The sequence below is a fragment of the Pelodiscus sinensis genome, chromosome 5 (assembly GCF_052426305.1).
Source record: "Pelodiscus sinensis isolate ZL-2025 chromosome 5, ASM5242630v1, whole genome shotgun sequence".
NCBI lineage: Eukaryota > Metazoa > Chordata > Testudines > Trionychidae > Pelodiscus > Pelodiscus sinensis.
This window is the reverse complement of record NC_143056.1, coordinates 121165111-121180500: the sequence shown is the minus strand read 5'-3', so window position 1 is coordinate 121180500 and position 15390 is coordinate 121165111. Positions and strand designations below refer to the sequence as shown.

The 15390-nt window shown below is 49.8% G+C and overlaps 1 protein-coding gene across 2 annotated transcripts in view; it reads right to left on the bottom strand.

Moving 5' to 3' along the window:
• The window catches only part of SLC25A22 (solute carrier family 25 member 22), a 95302-nt gene extending 81062 nt beyond the window's left edge, over positions 1-14240 (bottom strand). Inside the window, exon 1 of one of the 2 annotated variants that reach the window (XM_006114865.5) lies at positions 14102-14240. The gene's annotated coding sequence lies outside the window, so the exon portion shown is untranslated. Of the gene's footprint in view, positions 1-11931; positions 12092-14101 lie in introns of those variants that run through there. The other variant, XM_075928250.2, reaches the window with a different exon arrangement.
• Between the last annotated feature and the right edge of the window lie 1150 nt (positions 14241-15390).

Sequence of the window (15390 nt, the reverse complement as noted above, 5' to 3'; positions counted from 1 at the left end):
AACTGGGCACCTCCTTTTCAGGTAAAAACAGTCTTGCTGTTAAGCCAGTGGTTTGGGATTTTGAAAACCTAAGTTCAATTCATGGCTTTGCCACAAACTTCCTATATAACCTTGGGCAAATTTCTCTGTGCCTTGGTTTCTCCATCTTTAAACAAAGAGGATAATCCCATCCGCTGTCAATACTGGCAATTTAGACTGTAAGGTTACTGGGGCAGAGAAACTGCCTCTCACTAAGTGTACGTACAGCCCCTTCTGCGATGGGGCTCGGAGCTTGGCTGAGGGCCCCAGGTGCTACTGTAATGCAAATAGTAAGAATGCCCAGAACACTTCTAAACAGTGTCCAGCATCGCACCAACTCAGATGGGACTTCGGCAAACATGTTCACGTTTTGCTAAATTTGTACCATTAAACAAGAATCTCAACAGCTGGAGAGAAGGAGGGGTGGGCTTCCCTGCAGGGCATGCCCCCAGTACAAGCCCTCTTCTCTTTCCTATGAGCTGCTGGCTAGAAAGTGCATGGTAGATTGCTCAAGCTTCGGAAGGGGGAAAAAGCTGGTCCAGGGACATCAGGAAGTCAAGCTGAGGACAACTCCGGCAGCACATTGTGACATAGAAAGCATGTGGTCAGCCAGCTGCATTAAAGGGACAACAGAACAGAGCACTAGGAAACAAGGGCAGGAGCTAAGTACAATATCAAAGGGTTTAATAAAAATGCAAAATTACTCATGTCCCACCCCCACAAAAAGAGACCACAGTGGGCTACTCTGATCTGAGATCGCTCAATAACCCTGTTTAAAATAAAATCATTCAATTCTCCTCTGACGCAAAGTTAAAGAACAAACACACTTTCCAGCCTGCATATCCCTTCCCAAGCAATAATCCAGCAGGCGCAGCTGTCATAGGAAAGTAAGTAATTTGAGAGTTTAGATTTGCAAATATGTAAGAGCAGGGTTGGACAAAATACAGCCGGGGGGCTGGATCCGACCCACCAAACCACCAGATCCGGCTCCTCAAGACCCCTGCTGGGACCCCCAGGCACATAGCTGCCGCAGTTTAAAGCGCAGCCTGTGTGGCTTCTGCTCTGTAGGGAGGCGGAGGTTGTGTGTGATCTCCCCGCCCAATCCTCAGCTCCCATTGGCTGGAAACAACCAGATTGGATTGGCCTGGGAGAGGCACAAACCTCTCCCAGAGTGGAGAGCTATGTGGCAGGAACAGCCTGTAGTTTAAAGTGATCTTGAGCTGCTGTAGGAAGGGAGCCCAGCCCGCCTTGGGGGTGCTTCAGGGCTGCTAGCCAGGAGATACTTAGGTAAGTGCCTCCCAGCCAGAGCCTGTCTCTAGCACCCCAACTTCCTCCCACAGGTCCCATCCAAATGCACTGCACCCTCCTGCCTCAGGTCATAACTCTCTCCCAGACTGTGTACCCGCTTCTACACCCCTCCCCTAGGCCAGAAGCCTCTTCTGCACCCAAATACTCTCCCAGACCCTGAACCCCAACCCCCTGCACCAGGTCACTAACCAAACCTTCTGCAGTCTGCACCCCCTTTTCCCAGATCACAACTCCCTCCCAGGTTCTCCACCTCCTGCTTGAGCCCCTCCCCCAGGCCAGAATCCTCTCATACACCCATACTTCCTCCCTGACCCTACACCCCAATCCCCTGACCCAGGTCACAACCCCCTCCTTCACCCAAACTCCCTCTCACACCACACACTGTCTCCTCCACCCCAGGCCCTTACCCTGTGCACCCAACCTCCATCCTAGACTCCACTCCTCCTCCACAGAAAAGTGCAATCCTTGACCACTTCCCAAAATCTTGGAGTGGCCCCCCCACCAAAAATTATTGCACACCCCACGCAAGAGGGAAGTTGTCCAAAAGAGAAAGCAAGCCACCCACCAACAGTGATCGCTTTACCAAAATATATACAGTTGTGTTGGATTTTGAGTGATGTTGCAAAGTTAAAGCCACAGCACAGAGTTTTGCTCCTTGGCAAAGCCAAGCAATTCAGTTTTACCTCTGCCTTTAAAATAGCCTGAACAAAGATTGGCCTCCATGCTGGTGAGCAGAGAGAGACTTGGGCAGAGCAAAGCTACTTAGTTGCAATTAGGTTCTCTGGGTTTGTGCAAAACAATGTTATTTCTGCAGTGCTACCATGTTACTTTTATTAGAATGCAGCACAGGTGAAAAGGTCCCAGCCTATCTGACAACAGGCAGCAATAGGTGGGATCCACTTAAAACCATGGAAGGCCACCCCCTTGGATGACATCTGCACAGAACCTGGAGGACCCAACGCTGGTTTACCCACAGAGTAGCGGATCAGATCCAAGCAGCAGCACTGCAAAGGAATGCACACTGCCTGCCAAAGTGCCTCATTCCCAACATGGAGGTATTTCCTCCTGTGCAGGAAATGGGGATCCATCTCCTGGCCCATTCAGTGCTTCACCACCTTGGAGGTGGCCTATAAGAGCCAGCTAAGGCAGTAGTATTTTCAGGAAGGCTAGGTGGAGTCAGACTCAAACTCATTTAACAATTGGACACCCACAGCGACTCTTGATTACTAATGACCAGGCCTACACCAGAACTCATGATGCAGAGAGGAAAGTCTGTAGCTTGTTGCCAAATGCCTAAGGCATCAACTCCACCATGCATATATATATTTTTAGGACTTGCAAGGATAGCTACTGGCTACCATTAGCAATAACTAGGAACTGTGCATCCAATTCCTTACTCCTTCCCCCACCCCATGAAATATTCTGTCTACCCTGCTGTCATGGCAGCAGCTGTGAATCAGAAACTTTGATTATCTCAGCAATAAATAGGACAGATTGACGGGACAGAGTTTGGCGTGCTGCGTGGCAGGGGACCCAGGAAGGGCAGAACACCCGCAACACAAAGAACATTCACATCAGCTAAAGGAGAGGCCAGAGAAGGAGGTTTCAGAGCTATGGGCACTACTGAAACAAGAGGAGCTTGAATTATTCCATTAATGTCCCCAGGAAACCAGACAGGCTCACTAATTATTGATGGTCTCCTTAAAGCCTGGCAGAGTGTGTTGTGGAATCAGATAAGTGAGCACTTTCACACCCCCTCCCTTCCTTCACTTACCTACTTTGTTCATTATTAGTCTTACTGTTTGGTACTTGTGAAAATTCACAAGTCTGGTACCTGTGAAAATTCACAAGTAGGTTGGACCAGTGGTAGAGCTCACTCCAGTTCCCTCCCACAGGGCTTATGACTTCTGTAGGGAACAGCTACACAGACAGATCTGATCACAAGAAAATTTCATCCTGCAGAAAGTAAAATTCTGGGAGGAGAAAAGTTTAGGCCTTGTCTACACTGAGTATTTTCCCTCACTATAACCATCAGTATAGTTGCACCAGTTCAGACAGGCAAAGTTGCTATTTGTACTAATTGGTCTTACCCCAGAAAGGCCAGACAGTCCTTGAATGTAATTTACATTAGGGATGTCAAATATGGGATCATTGAATAGTTGAGTAACCTCATGAATTCCTATCAGTTACTCAGAGTGCAACCAGTGCACTCCAGCCCCACTCCCGAGGAGCACCCTGCCATTACTGCTGCCTCAGTATCAGAGGCAGCAGCGCGGGATACCAGGCAGGAGCTGGTCCACAAGGGGAGCCAGTTTAAAACCAGCTCCCCTCACGGACCGGCTGCCTGTCACCCCGCACTGCTGCCTCAGAGAGGCAGCAGCATGGGCTGGCAGCAGCCCCTGTCTTGGAGTGGGGGGAGGGGTTGAGCCACTGGACCTGGTATGAGCTGGGCTGCCTGCCCACCCGGCTCCTCATTAACTTTAAATGTATAGCCGCAGCGAGGTAGGTCCTGGACCCAACACAAGCCAGGACTGACCCAGGCTGCTGGCCAGCCTGCTAAAAAAATTACTAGTGCGGGGAGGAGGGTGAGAAAAATGTGTGTAGTGAATAGCATTAACCAATAAGCTTTTGCTTATCAGTTAATTAACTACACTATTACATCCCTAATTTACATGACAAAACACACAGTAAGCCATTCTGATGCACATCATGCTATATATTAAACACACAACATGAAGTAATAGTGAAAACCATGCTGCCATTTGTAGCTCATTTCACTTTCCAGGTAAATGCCTGGGTAACCATCTACCTCTATCTAGATTTGTGTAAGGTCAACAACATCCTAGGCCAGGGCTACACTAGGGGATAGGTTTGAATTAAAATACACAACTCCAGCTACATTAATTGTGTAGCTGGAGTTGATGTACCTTAATCTGAATTTTGGCACCATCCTTGCAGTGGATGGAGAAACACTCCCGTCTTCACGGGGAATAGGAGCATCGACTAGTGTCAATGGGGGTGACCTCAATGTTCGATTTAGCCAGTTAGACCCACTAAAACAGGCATGTCCAAAGTCCGGCCCGCGGGCCAAATGCGGCCCGCGGTCGGATTTAATACGGCCCCCCGCTTCTCCCGGCTCCCCGGTGCTTTTTTTAACTGGCGCGCTCAGCGCGCCGCTTCAGGCTGCCGCCGCCGCCGCGGTCCCAAACCCTGCCCCTGCACTCCGCTTTGGGGCTGAGAATGCAGGGACAGCCCCCGCTTCCTCCCCCTCTCCTGGCTCCCCGGCGCTCCTCTGACTGGCGCCGCTTCCGGCCGCGCCGCCGCCGTCCTTGGCGGCTGCTGCGGTCCTAAATTCCACCATGTAGGGCACGTCCGCAGCCCCGCTCCCCCGCTTGGCTATGGGTTCGCCCTGCCCCCGGGCCGCCGTGAGGCCAGCGTGCCCTGCGCTCTCCACCCGCCTCTGACTCTGCAAGCCCTCTATCTTGGGGCTGAGAGTGCAGGGATGGACTCCGCAGCTGCTGAGATCAGGGACTGCCTTTGAACCAGACCTAGCCTATGTACTGCAGTCCAGATCTCAGTTTCACCCTTCACATTAGTGTAGGCAAGTTTTTTTTTCAATTGAGATGAATACATTGTAAAATCTCAGTTAATGTCAGTTGGTCTAAATCAGTTATAAATATATTTGGACACAACGGCTACGTCTACACTGGCCCCTTTTCCGGAAGGGGCATGTAAATTTCACCAGTCGTCGTAGGGAAATCTGCGGGGGATTTAAATATCCCCCGCGGCATTTAAATAAAAATGTCCGCCGCTTTTTTCCGGCTTTTAAAAAAGCCGGAAAAGAGCGTTTACACTGGCCCCGATCCTCCGGAAAAAGTGCCCTTTTCCAGAGGGTCTTATTCCTACTTCAAAGGGCACTTTTTCCAGAGGATCGGGGCCAGTGTAGACGCTCTTTTCCGGCTTTTTTAAAAGCCGGAAAAAAGCGGCGGACATTTTTATTTAAATGCCGCGGGGGATATTTAAATCCCCCGCGGATTTCCCTACGACGACTGGTGAAATTTACATGCCCCTTCCGGAAAAGGGGCCAGTGTAGACGAGCTCAACATGTATAGTTGGTGTTATGTCGTTTGCCGTTTGCAATAAACTTTGCATAAAATAGTTAATTTGCATTTAATTTTAATGGTTCAAAGAATGTCAGGCAAAATGGTCGGCCCTCACGCATGTTCACTTCATCAAATCTGGCCCTCTTTGAAAAAAGTTTGGACACCCCTGCACTAAAATGAACGCCAGAAGATCGACACTCCAGAACATCACTCAGTGGGTAAGTATAGATGTGACATAACCATAATATCTGATAGGGATGTAATTGTGTAACTGTTTAAACAGTTTACCAATAAGCACGAGCTTATCAGTTACCGTAATGATTACATGCTGGCTCCCGAACCCACTCCAGGGGACCTAGCTGCCATCCCATGCTGCTGGTTCTGTATCAGAGCCCTCAGAGCAGTGGCAGGTGTCTCCCTGGAAGCAGGGCTGGGAGCAGGAGTGCGGGGCAGCAGTCAGCTCCCCAGAAGTTGGCAGGAGACAGCGAGCACCAGGAGCCGGCTTAAAAGCCCCCCCCCCAGGGAACTGTCTGCCAACCCACTTATACTGTGTAGCCTGCTGCACAGCCAGCTGCTAGGTAGTGGAGCTAGCAACTGCTCCCTCTCCCAGGGAGCCAACCGCACTGTGGGCTCCACAGTGTAGGCTTTATATTGCAGAGCCGGGAGTGTGTAACCATTAAGATTTTTCATAGTTACATATTACCTAATTAACTCCTTTTTTTACCTCCCTAGCATCTGAGCATCTGCAATGCACCTAAGAAAACATACGCTATTCATATGTGACCACCTAAGTTAGCTTGGTAGTTAATTGCCCCATTCTCTGAAGTGTGCCTAAAAAGTGGCATTAGTATAACACATAGCTCCTGACAGAGTTATTAGAATTCATGCTGGAGGAAGAAAAAAGATATATAAAGTGTCTTAAGTCAATAGATATGGGACACTTATCAATATTAATGCAATTACAAGAGAAAAAAGATAATTACACATACACATGGCATCTTATATATATTCATAGAAAGAAAAGCATCTAACATATAATATTCCTCAAATTAAAGTCTGCCAGACTGGATATATACAAGGAGTAGATATAAAGGTTACACAGGCAGTTGTAACATTTGGCACTCAAAACCCAGACAGGCCCAATCATGAAAATAATATTCTCTTTCTATATGATTTGGATTTTTATTTGTCCTTTAATGTAGATTAATGGTTCTGAGATTATAAATCAGCACCTCAGCAGTGCAAATAGGAGTTGCTCTATTGAATTCCATAGAATCATGTCTATTTACACCAACTATGGATCCTTCCTGCATCCCTGGGCCACCAGCGGTGGGCTGAGCCATTTCCAGGAAGCAAGTCAAATGGGGTGAGAGTGCCTGTCTTGGAAGAAATGGTCCAGAGAATGAGAAATAAGGGAGATGACCCTGAACAGGCTGTTATGTTCAACTGTAAATGTATACAATATGCTAAGTGCGCTCACTCGAGAGTTTGGCTAGCCCTGAGCATTCCAAGCCAGAGCTTGTTAACCCACTATCTCCACAGCTTGTGACAACCTCACCAAGTATTTTGAAGGTCTCTCTTCACAAACGTAGGCCTCTAGCTTTACCCACCACAGGTGGCCTGACTCACATTTCTGCTTATGACCTTTTATGCCATTCTGGTAGCATACATGAGCAACCTTAAAGTGGGTGCAGACAGCCCACTGAAAACACACCTCTAGCTCTGTTCCAACACCCCTCGGGGACAGACCGGAGATCAGAAATGCGCTGAAGAGCCAGGGTATATTGTGCTATGGACAGTCTATTTCTCAGAGGCCATGGGAAACAGAACATATGCTGGAGTAGCACTGATGCTGCTCTAATTTACACCAGGCAGGTCCCTGAATGGTTCAAAAATTCAGAGGTTTAAGTCAACAAAGGCCACGTGGTTATATTTTCCCCTATTACTGCACCTTAGCAGGTCTTGCAGCTTATAAATCATAGTCCCTGCTGCAGATACCAAGCTGAAGGACTGTCTGTGGGAGCTACTGTATTCCCTTCCTGTGTGGCTATTTTAAGAATGCAGGGAAAGCACCAGAAGTTTGTGATCAAGGGGAGTAAGGAAAACAATTGTGATTAAAATTCTTTCCCTTGGGTAAAATAGCACCTGAGATGCTCTAAAGAGAGATGAATGGAGCGATGCCCAGATATGGCGGTGTGTCTATACTACATAGTTTTGTCAACAAAACCCTAACTGCGTCTACACTACCGCCAAGTTCTGTCTACAGTAAGTCGACAGAATGCGGCAGTTTTGTCGACGGCAGTAAACCTCATTCTACGAGGAATAACGCCTTTTGTCAACAGAGTTTTATTGATAAGACGCACTATTGCATCCACACTGTGCTTTTTCAAAAGAGCATCTAGGGTCTGTCAACAACGCAACTTGCTTTGTCAACAGAACTGGCTGTAGCCTAGATGCACTCTGTCGACAGAAGCCTGTAGTCTAGATGTACCCTCAGGTACCTGGGGAGCTGTTTGGAGGAAGGGGGGGGGGAAGAGGTGCTGAAAGTGGAGTCTCTGGACACTGGTCTTTCCCAAGGTGACCCAGTGAGTGAGACCTACTTGAGCCAGAGGGCCCGGAAAAGGAAATGCTGTTAGCTGAAGTGAGAGCCAGGCTGGCAGGGTGTCTCAGAAATCCTCACTGCCCGGTTGCTCAGGTGAGCACAGTCCACACGTAGGTGGCATGGATGTGGGGCCTGATCTTCCCCTTGCCATGGCAGGTAGACTCACTGCCCTCTAGTCACAGCGGCTTCATTAAAAAGTGCCACTTTTCCTGCAGCAGCCATGTTCTGGGGGAATTTCCAAATCTCTGTGTTCCGGGGTATCTTCTACTAGCACTAAGGGGATGAAGTCTGGGCAGGGCTGTCAGATGGGCGAAGATTCACCTGAGCCTGCAAGATGACTATCATCTGGGACACCACGGGCATTAATCAGGGACTTCCAAAGACTTGAGCTGGAGAGCCAGACTCACAGGCTCGCATGGTAGAATCCCCTGTGGCTGGGCAAGGAAGGGAGGAAATAACGTAACACCTCCCTGTGTAACACCTGGATACACTCTCTCAAAGGTCCATCTCTGGGACACCTCCTATTGGTCCAGGTTGGCTGGGTGCAGCAAAGAGATGATCACTTGATACTTCTGGGATTTACATTATCTAGTCCATTGTGCAGCCCGTACACACACTCCCACAAGACCACTCCGTGTAGTAAGCTCTGTGCCCCATCTCTACTGGGAGCAATTGTTTACAGGATCTGCAGCACTTACTTTCAGGTTCCAGCACTTCTCTTTCATTCCACTCCTGCTCCGCACAATGTTTTCCCTCTCCGCTGCCCCACTCCAGAAACCTCTCCCTCTGCAGTATTTCACAATACAGATATGATGCAAGAGCTACTGAACATACATGTGAAACCTATATAAGGCCTGTACACTAGTGAAGTTCTCCTTAGAGACAGCCTCAACCAACTCCCCTGACTCTCTCTCTCACACACACACACACACACACACACACACACACACACACACACACACACACACACACCCCTCAACAGCCTCAAACTTTGAGGCTATATAAAATCCCAAACATTTAACTCAAACCCCCCCTCTAGCCATGACACATAGCAGGGTATCAATGCAGAGGTAGAAATCCCAGCTCTTTGGGCTGACCAGGGAATCACACAAAAGTTACCCACTCCCTATAAATAGGGAGGGCAGGGAGGAAAGCGAATAGCCCTATTTGGTTTACCAAACATTGTGCATTTCCCCTCACACAATGGTGATGGGAAATCTGACCAGGTCTCTGGTGTCTTGGTAGGATATTAACAAGGTTGCTAGATCTAAAAATTGAGCATGGATGTTTCTTGATAATGCTCCCACACTGGAATTCCCAACGACTGGATTTGATCCATATTTTACCACCCCTTGCAAATAATGTAATCATTGTCAGTCTTCACATAATAAGCCTTACTTCAAGTCACACTGACAAACAAACAGGCCCACATACATGGTGATGCAAGATAACACAATCCACTGAGCTGGACTGCAATGCAAATAAAATAATGCACAGCTGAAATCCTGAAGGACAGAACTTCAGTGTGGGGCAACTGTCAAGGGAGATAAAGACTTGTACTGGCTTTCTGGGACATAGGTTAGAATAACTTTTTATTAGGAGCCTTCTGTGGCCTTGCTTTCAAGGCTTCCTAGCGGAGTTAGCCGGGTAGGAAGTAAGTCTAGAGACCTCCCACGTGGGATTCCGAAGTATCTCTTATTTATCACTTCATTTTGATGACCCATCGAGTGCTTATCTGCAAAGAGTAACATTGATCAGAATCGTTGCAGTTGCAGCCTGGAATAGCAGCCACAAGCACAGTGTTATCTATATTACTGCAGTGGCTAGATCGATGCAATAGAGACTCAGAGATTGATGCATCTTTGTGCAGGGTGCTGCATAAACCACACACACACACAGGCGTAGGAGACAGTCCTTGCCCCAAAGAGCTTACAATCTGAATCAGCAAGGCAAAGAAAGAACAGGAGGGGAACCAAGCACGAGTGAAGCAACTCACCCAAGAATACACAGCAAGTCAGTAGCAGAGAACAAAACACAAGTGTCCTGAATCCCAGACCAGGGCCTCTATCCATTGAGGAATTTAAATAAATAAAAAGAGCTAAACCCAATCACTGCACCTTGCCCTGAAGTTTGCTAGACTCCAACAGACTGTCAAGGTGTACAAATTAACAAGATAATAAGCCTTGATTGAGAAAGTTCTGGCGCTTTGGAAAGTTCAGGTTATAAGACTATACACACAAAGCCAGTCTTAACCTAGTAGAAGGTAGCACTTTGCAGTGGTAGGAGTACAGCAATGGACGCAAGCACATCTGGATTATTTTCCTAGCTGCGTCACTAACTTCCTATATGACCTTGAGTAAGTTGCATAGCCCATCGGTGTTTCTGCTTTCCCATCCATAACAGGGCATAATACAACTGACTTGTCTCAAAGGGGTGTTTGTCAGGCTTAATTAAGCTTACAAAGTGCTTTGAGATCCCCAAATGAAAAACCCTAGAAACACGCAAAACATTTTTACAGCTATAGGACTCACTAGTGAAAAATGCAAGATACATTCAGAGTCTCTGCTCTCTTACACTGAGGTACATGAGGAGTAACTCCATTAAGGCCAATAAAGGGACATCAGCATGAATTAGAGGAGAATCATGCCCATAGACTATCAATTAAATTTGTTATAGCTAAATTTCAATTCACAGCTGAAGTCATATTAAGGGTGTCTGAGAATTTTGGCATAATCCATGAGGCTTTTTTTTGCCTTGTTTTCCCTGAAAACCTATGCACACTGTCAGCCCACAGAGCCAAGCTGGCATCAGACCTTGGTTTGAAGGCAGGACAGATTCCCACAGTCTATGGGGCTGTAAGAGTGGAACAGCATGGGGCAGTACTATGCTTGAAGCAAGGTCAGCAGAGAAGTTTACACTGATGCAAGGACAATGGTCTCTGTTAAGGCTTCTCTCAGCAAAGAAAAAAGCCTGCTGAGATAGATGGTCAGGAAACATCAAAGGCATATGGCTTTAGAAGAAACCAACATCCACCTCCAGCACATAGGGTGTTTTTCCATCACTCCATAGAGAACTTTACAAACATTCACCAATTAAGCATCACCACCACAGAGTGGTGAGATAGATCAGATCACAAGCTTTGTCATTCCCAGCTCATCCATGGGGACCTGAGACCCATGGAGATTAAGGGACCCACCCAAGGTCACAAAGCAAATCAGTGTCAACCTCACTGTCCCCGCCATAACCACTGGGTACCTTCCAGCCCCCCCAGGCAGGCCAGTGCAAAACTTCGAATGGAAGGTTGCACCCTCCTACCACTACTTCTCTAAACAAAAGCAAAGCGACAAATCAGGTCTAGAAAGATGCCAGGCTCAAGTCACTGGTTTCCTCTCTTCTCTTGGGGGGGGGGGGGGTGAGTTTTGGGGAAGCAACAGCACCATGAATTGGCACAGCTCTCTCCAGCCCGGCACCGACTGGAGGGAGGGCTGTCACGCCTCCTCCTCGCTGCTCCAGGGGCGCAGCCTTTCCAAACAGGTAGCGAGGCAGGCAGGTCAATGGGAAGCAAGAAGCGTTTCCAAGAAGGGGGCCTGATGCAGCACCCTGGGGGGGCGTATAGAAGGAGGGGGGTGAAGCAGCCGAAGTGTTCAAGGCAGCCAATGGCAGCGATCCCACCGCGCCTCTCTGCCCTGGAGGGAGAAAGCAGCCTGCAGGCCAATGCACAGCCGCTCGCCAGCCCCAGCGCTGAGCGCAGCGTTGCAAGGGGAACGCCGGGTCCCGCGGCTGGCGAGAGGGAGGCTGCAACACGGACCGGGATGCGCCTCCCAGCCCCCGAGCCAAGCGGCGGCATCCCGGGGGAGGCTGCAGAAAGGCGGGGGGGGGGGCGCGCTCAATGGCCCTTACCGGGTCTCCTGCTGCAGCTGCCTGGGATGGGGCTGGGGAAGCAGCAAGCTCCCTGCGTTCCTCGGGCTGGCTTTCCCTTTCACTAGCGCAAAAGCAGGTCTGTCTGCACGGCTCCTCTCCCAGCCCCAGCGGCAGCTCGGCTCTGCCCCTTTCGGCCGCCTGGCGGAGCGACAGCCTCCCTCCCTCCCTGCCTCTCCTCTTCCCCAGCAGGAGGGTTCACGTGAAATAGTCCACGTCAATAGAAAGTCTCCATGACTAACATCGCCCCCCCCTACGCGCGCACACACACACCATGGGCGCATTGCTGCTGCAGTAGCATGAGACTGCTCAGGCCTCCAGCGGGCATCTGGGTTAGTCGCCCCTCTCCCAAGCACGTGTCTTTGCGTAAGGAAGAGCTGGGGGGGCAGGAGGAAGGGGGGGGGAATCCTCCTCTTCTACAGTGCCTTTGACAGAAATGCCCACCACACAAGGACAGGGCATGTATGCACAGAGCTATTGAGCAGCCCAGGAGACTGGCACCATGCCATGGCGCCTCAAGATTTCAGGGGCCAAGCACCCACCACTGGGGCTGAGTCAAAAAATGGGGGTTTTCTTCTTGTTGGCAAATCTAGAAAGTCAGAGGGGGAGGCAATTGTGTGTTAGGTCCAACACAAAGAATGTGGCCTTTTTCAGTGGTTTAAAAAAACAACAACCACTAGCTTTCAAAACAAAGTCATTTTGACATAACCCCCCCCCCCCCACACACACACACACACACACACACACACAGAGTTTCATGCTAACGCTTTTGAAACAATGTGGCCCTAGCAACACACATTTGCAACACATTTTGGTATCACCATATCTGCATTTTTCCAAGAGACAAGTTTTATACCAAAAATGTCACTCAGTTCAACCAGCAGCCACATACAGGGCCTTGGGGTGTAGCCCTGGCCTGTAGGGGGTCCTCAAAATCACCCTGGGAAGGATTTTGGGTAGCTCCAGTGATCCTTCCAGGGCAGGGCTACAGGATGTTTTCAGAGCTACACAAGAAGAATTTGCACTGACTGGCCATGTGAGTAAACACAACCAGGCGCAGCAATGGTGGAAAGGGATGCAGAATGGGGAGCTCGGGCCACTGGCTCTATGGACATGGGGATCATTCAGCAGACCTCCCTCTGCCAGGGCACAAACTTGTACCCAACCCTGACACAGCATAAGGAAGCCTGCACCAGAAACCTCCTTCCCCAGCCTCCATGCCAGACACTAGAATAGTGAGCCAGAATCTCACACCCATGCCAGCCCTGTCCCCCAGCAGCAACTTATGTGGCTCCTTCCAATGCCCAACCTGATGCACCCACGGAGGATTGCTGCTTTTGAGAGTGTGACACCCTTCCCAGAGCTTCCCTTTTCTCTCCCCCCCCCAAAAAAAAAAAAATCAGGAGATCAGGGGAACAAAAAGATCTGCGGTGGACATGAATTCTGGATGTGCACAGCAGCACACAATTCCCCTTTGGCGGCTCACAGCCTGCAATTTCAGGACATTATTCTGACCCTTCCTGACAGCTAGTTGTAAAAGTGTAGCCCTGCAAGGGACCTTGAGAAGCCCAATCCAGCTCCACGCCCCGAGGCGGACTAAATAATCCATCATGACATAAAAGCAGCGTGTCCCAACAAAACCTCAGCAAAGTGCAATGCAGCAGCATCATGAAGACTTACCCTGCTGTCTCAACAGAAGGGGATGAGCCAGTCCTGGCTGTCAAGGCCTTTCAGGGGTTCTGAAAGGTCTTCTCCCAGTAAAGCCGGACTGAACGGGATCGGAGGGCCCCATCCCACGGGGCGGGGGGGGGGGGGGGAAGAGGGCTGTTTCTTTGGGGATGGGGGGGGGGGCAAGAAACAGTAAGTAGCGTCTCAGCCATCAGAACACAATCCTCTTAAAGAAACAGCACCGGGACCGAACACGTGGGGACCCACCCGCCCAGAGCAACCCCCTTGTCTGGAAACTGCCCTGCCTTTTTGTTCAGCAGAAGCTGCCCAGGAAGGGGACACAGCTCTTCCCCGGATCCGGGGGAGGGAGACGTGGCCGGCTGGGCTCTCACTGGAAGCGGCTTTTCCTGCTAACTCCATTCCTTGCTTTCCCTCTGACGCCAGCAGCTCACTCGTTCTGCGAGCCCGGGCGACCTGTACTTACACTGGGCGCACGTGTAAACGCGCCGGCTGGGTTCAGACTTCCCACCAGCCCGGGGTTGCGTCACATGCCCCCTGCAGCGGCTGAGGCAGCATCAGAGAGGCTGAACGTGGATACCTGCTGCATTCTCGGGGGGTGAGTCATGCCCTGCACTCCTGCCATAAAGCGCCGGTTCTGGCTGCAAAAGTGGGTGGTGCCCAGATTAGCATAGGCTGTGGGAGAGTGATTCACAGGCAGCTGAACTCTGCTTTTCTCTCCTCAGCACCTGTTCAATTAGTGCGCTAGCTCCTAAGGCTGCATAGGAGGACAGGTGGTTAGCTGAACCCACTTTGGGGAATAGCTCCTGACTCCAGTGACTTAGAGAGGCTCAGAGATGGGTTGTTTTCAGGAAAAATCAGGAGAATGTTATTGAGGAGAGAGGATGAAGGATGAACTGAGCTGATCTGATCTGCAGCAAATCAGCTCATTGTATAAATCCAGAGCTATGTCTACACTTGTGGGTTCTTGTGCAAGAACAGCCGTTCTTCCGCAGAGCATCCACACTGCCCTCCCACTCTTGCGCAAGAAGATTTACAGTAAAGCGTGGGAATAGAGGGCTTCTTGCAGAAGAGCTATGCTCTTTTCTAACAAGTGTAAGCTCTCTTGCGCAAGAGGGCAGTGTCGGAGCAGGGATTTCTGGCACAAGAAAGCCCTATGGCTAAAATGGCCATCAGAGCTTTCTTGCGCAAGAGAGCGTCCACACTGCCATGGATGATCTTGCACAAAAGCACATGGCAGTGTGGATGTGTTCTTGTGCAAGAGTTCTTGCACAGGAACTCTTGCACAAGAACCCGCCAGTGTAGACATAGCCCAGATGTGCTTGGTACATTGTCTGGTTGAATCAACCACTTTCTGGGGTGCCCCTCAGCATCATTTCACCAGTCAGGTAGGCACTGGGCCAGCTGAAGGGACAAACAGACTCGTGATCAATGCACCGGGTGGGAGCAGGGCTGGATTGGGCTACAGGGGGCCGAAGGCTAATGGAAGGGAAGGGCCAAAGTATGAAGTACGTATTGCTAAAAAAAATTATGAAGTCATCATATTTCTGTAAAATAGGAGGAGAGCTGAGTAGCAGCAGAGACAGCTGGCACCCTGACCCTTGCCCCTTTGTTGCTCCATCCAGCTGCAGCTCACTCAGTGCTTCTGCCTTCTGGAACCCTGTCGCTCCCCCGCCCTCACTTGGCCTACCACAGCAGGAGGGCCTGAAGAATAGAAGGGCCTAAAGCTATAGCCTCATTAGCCTAATGGTTAAT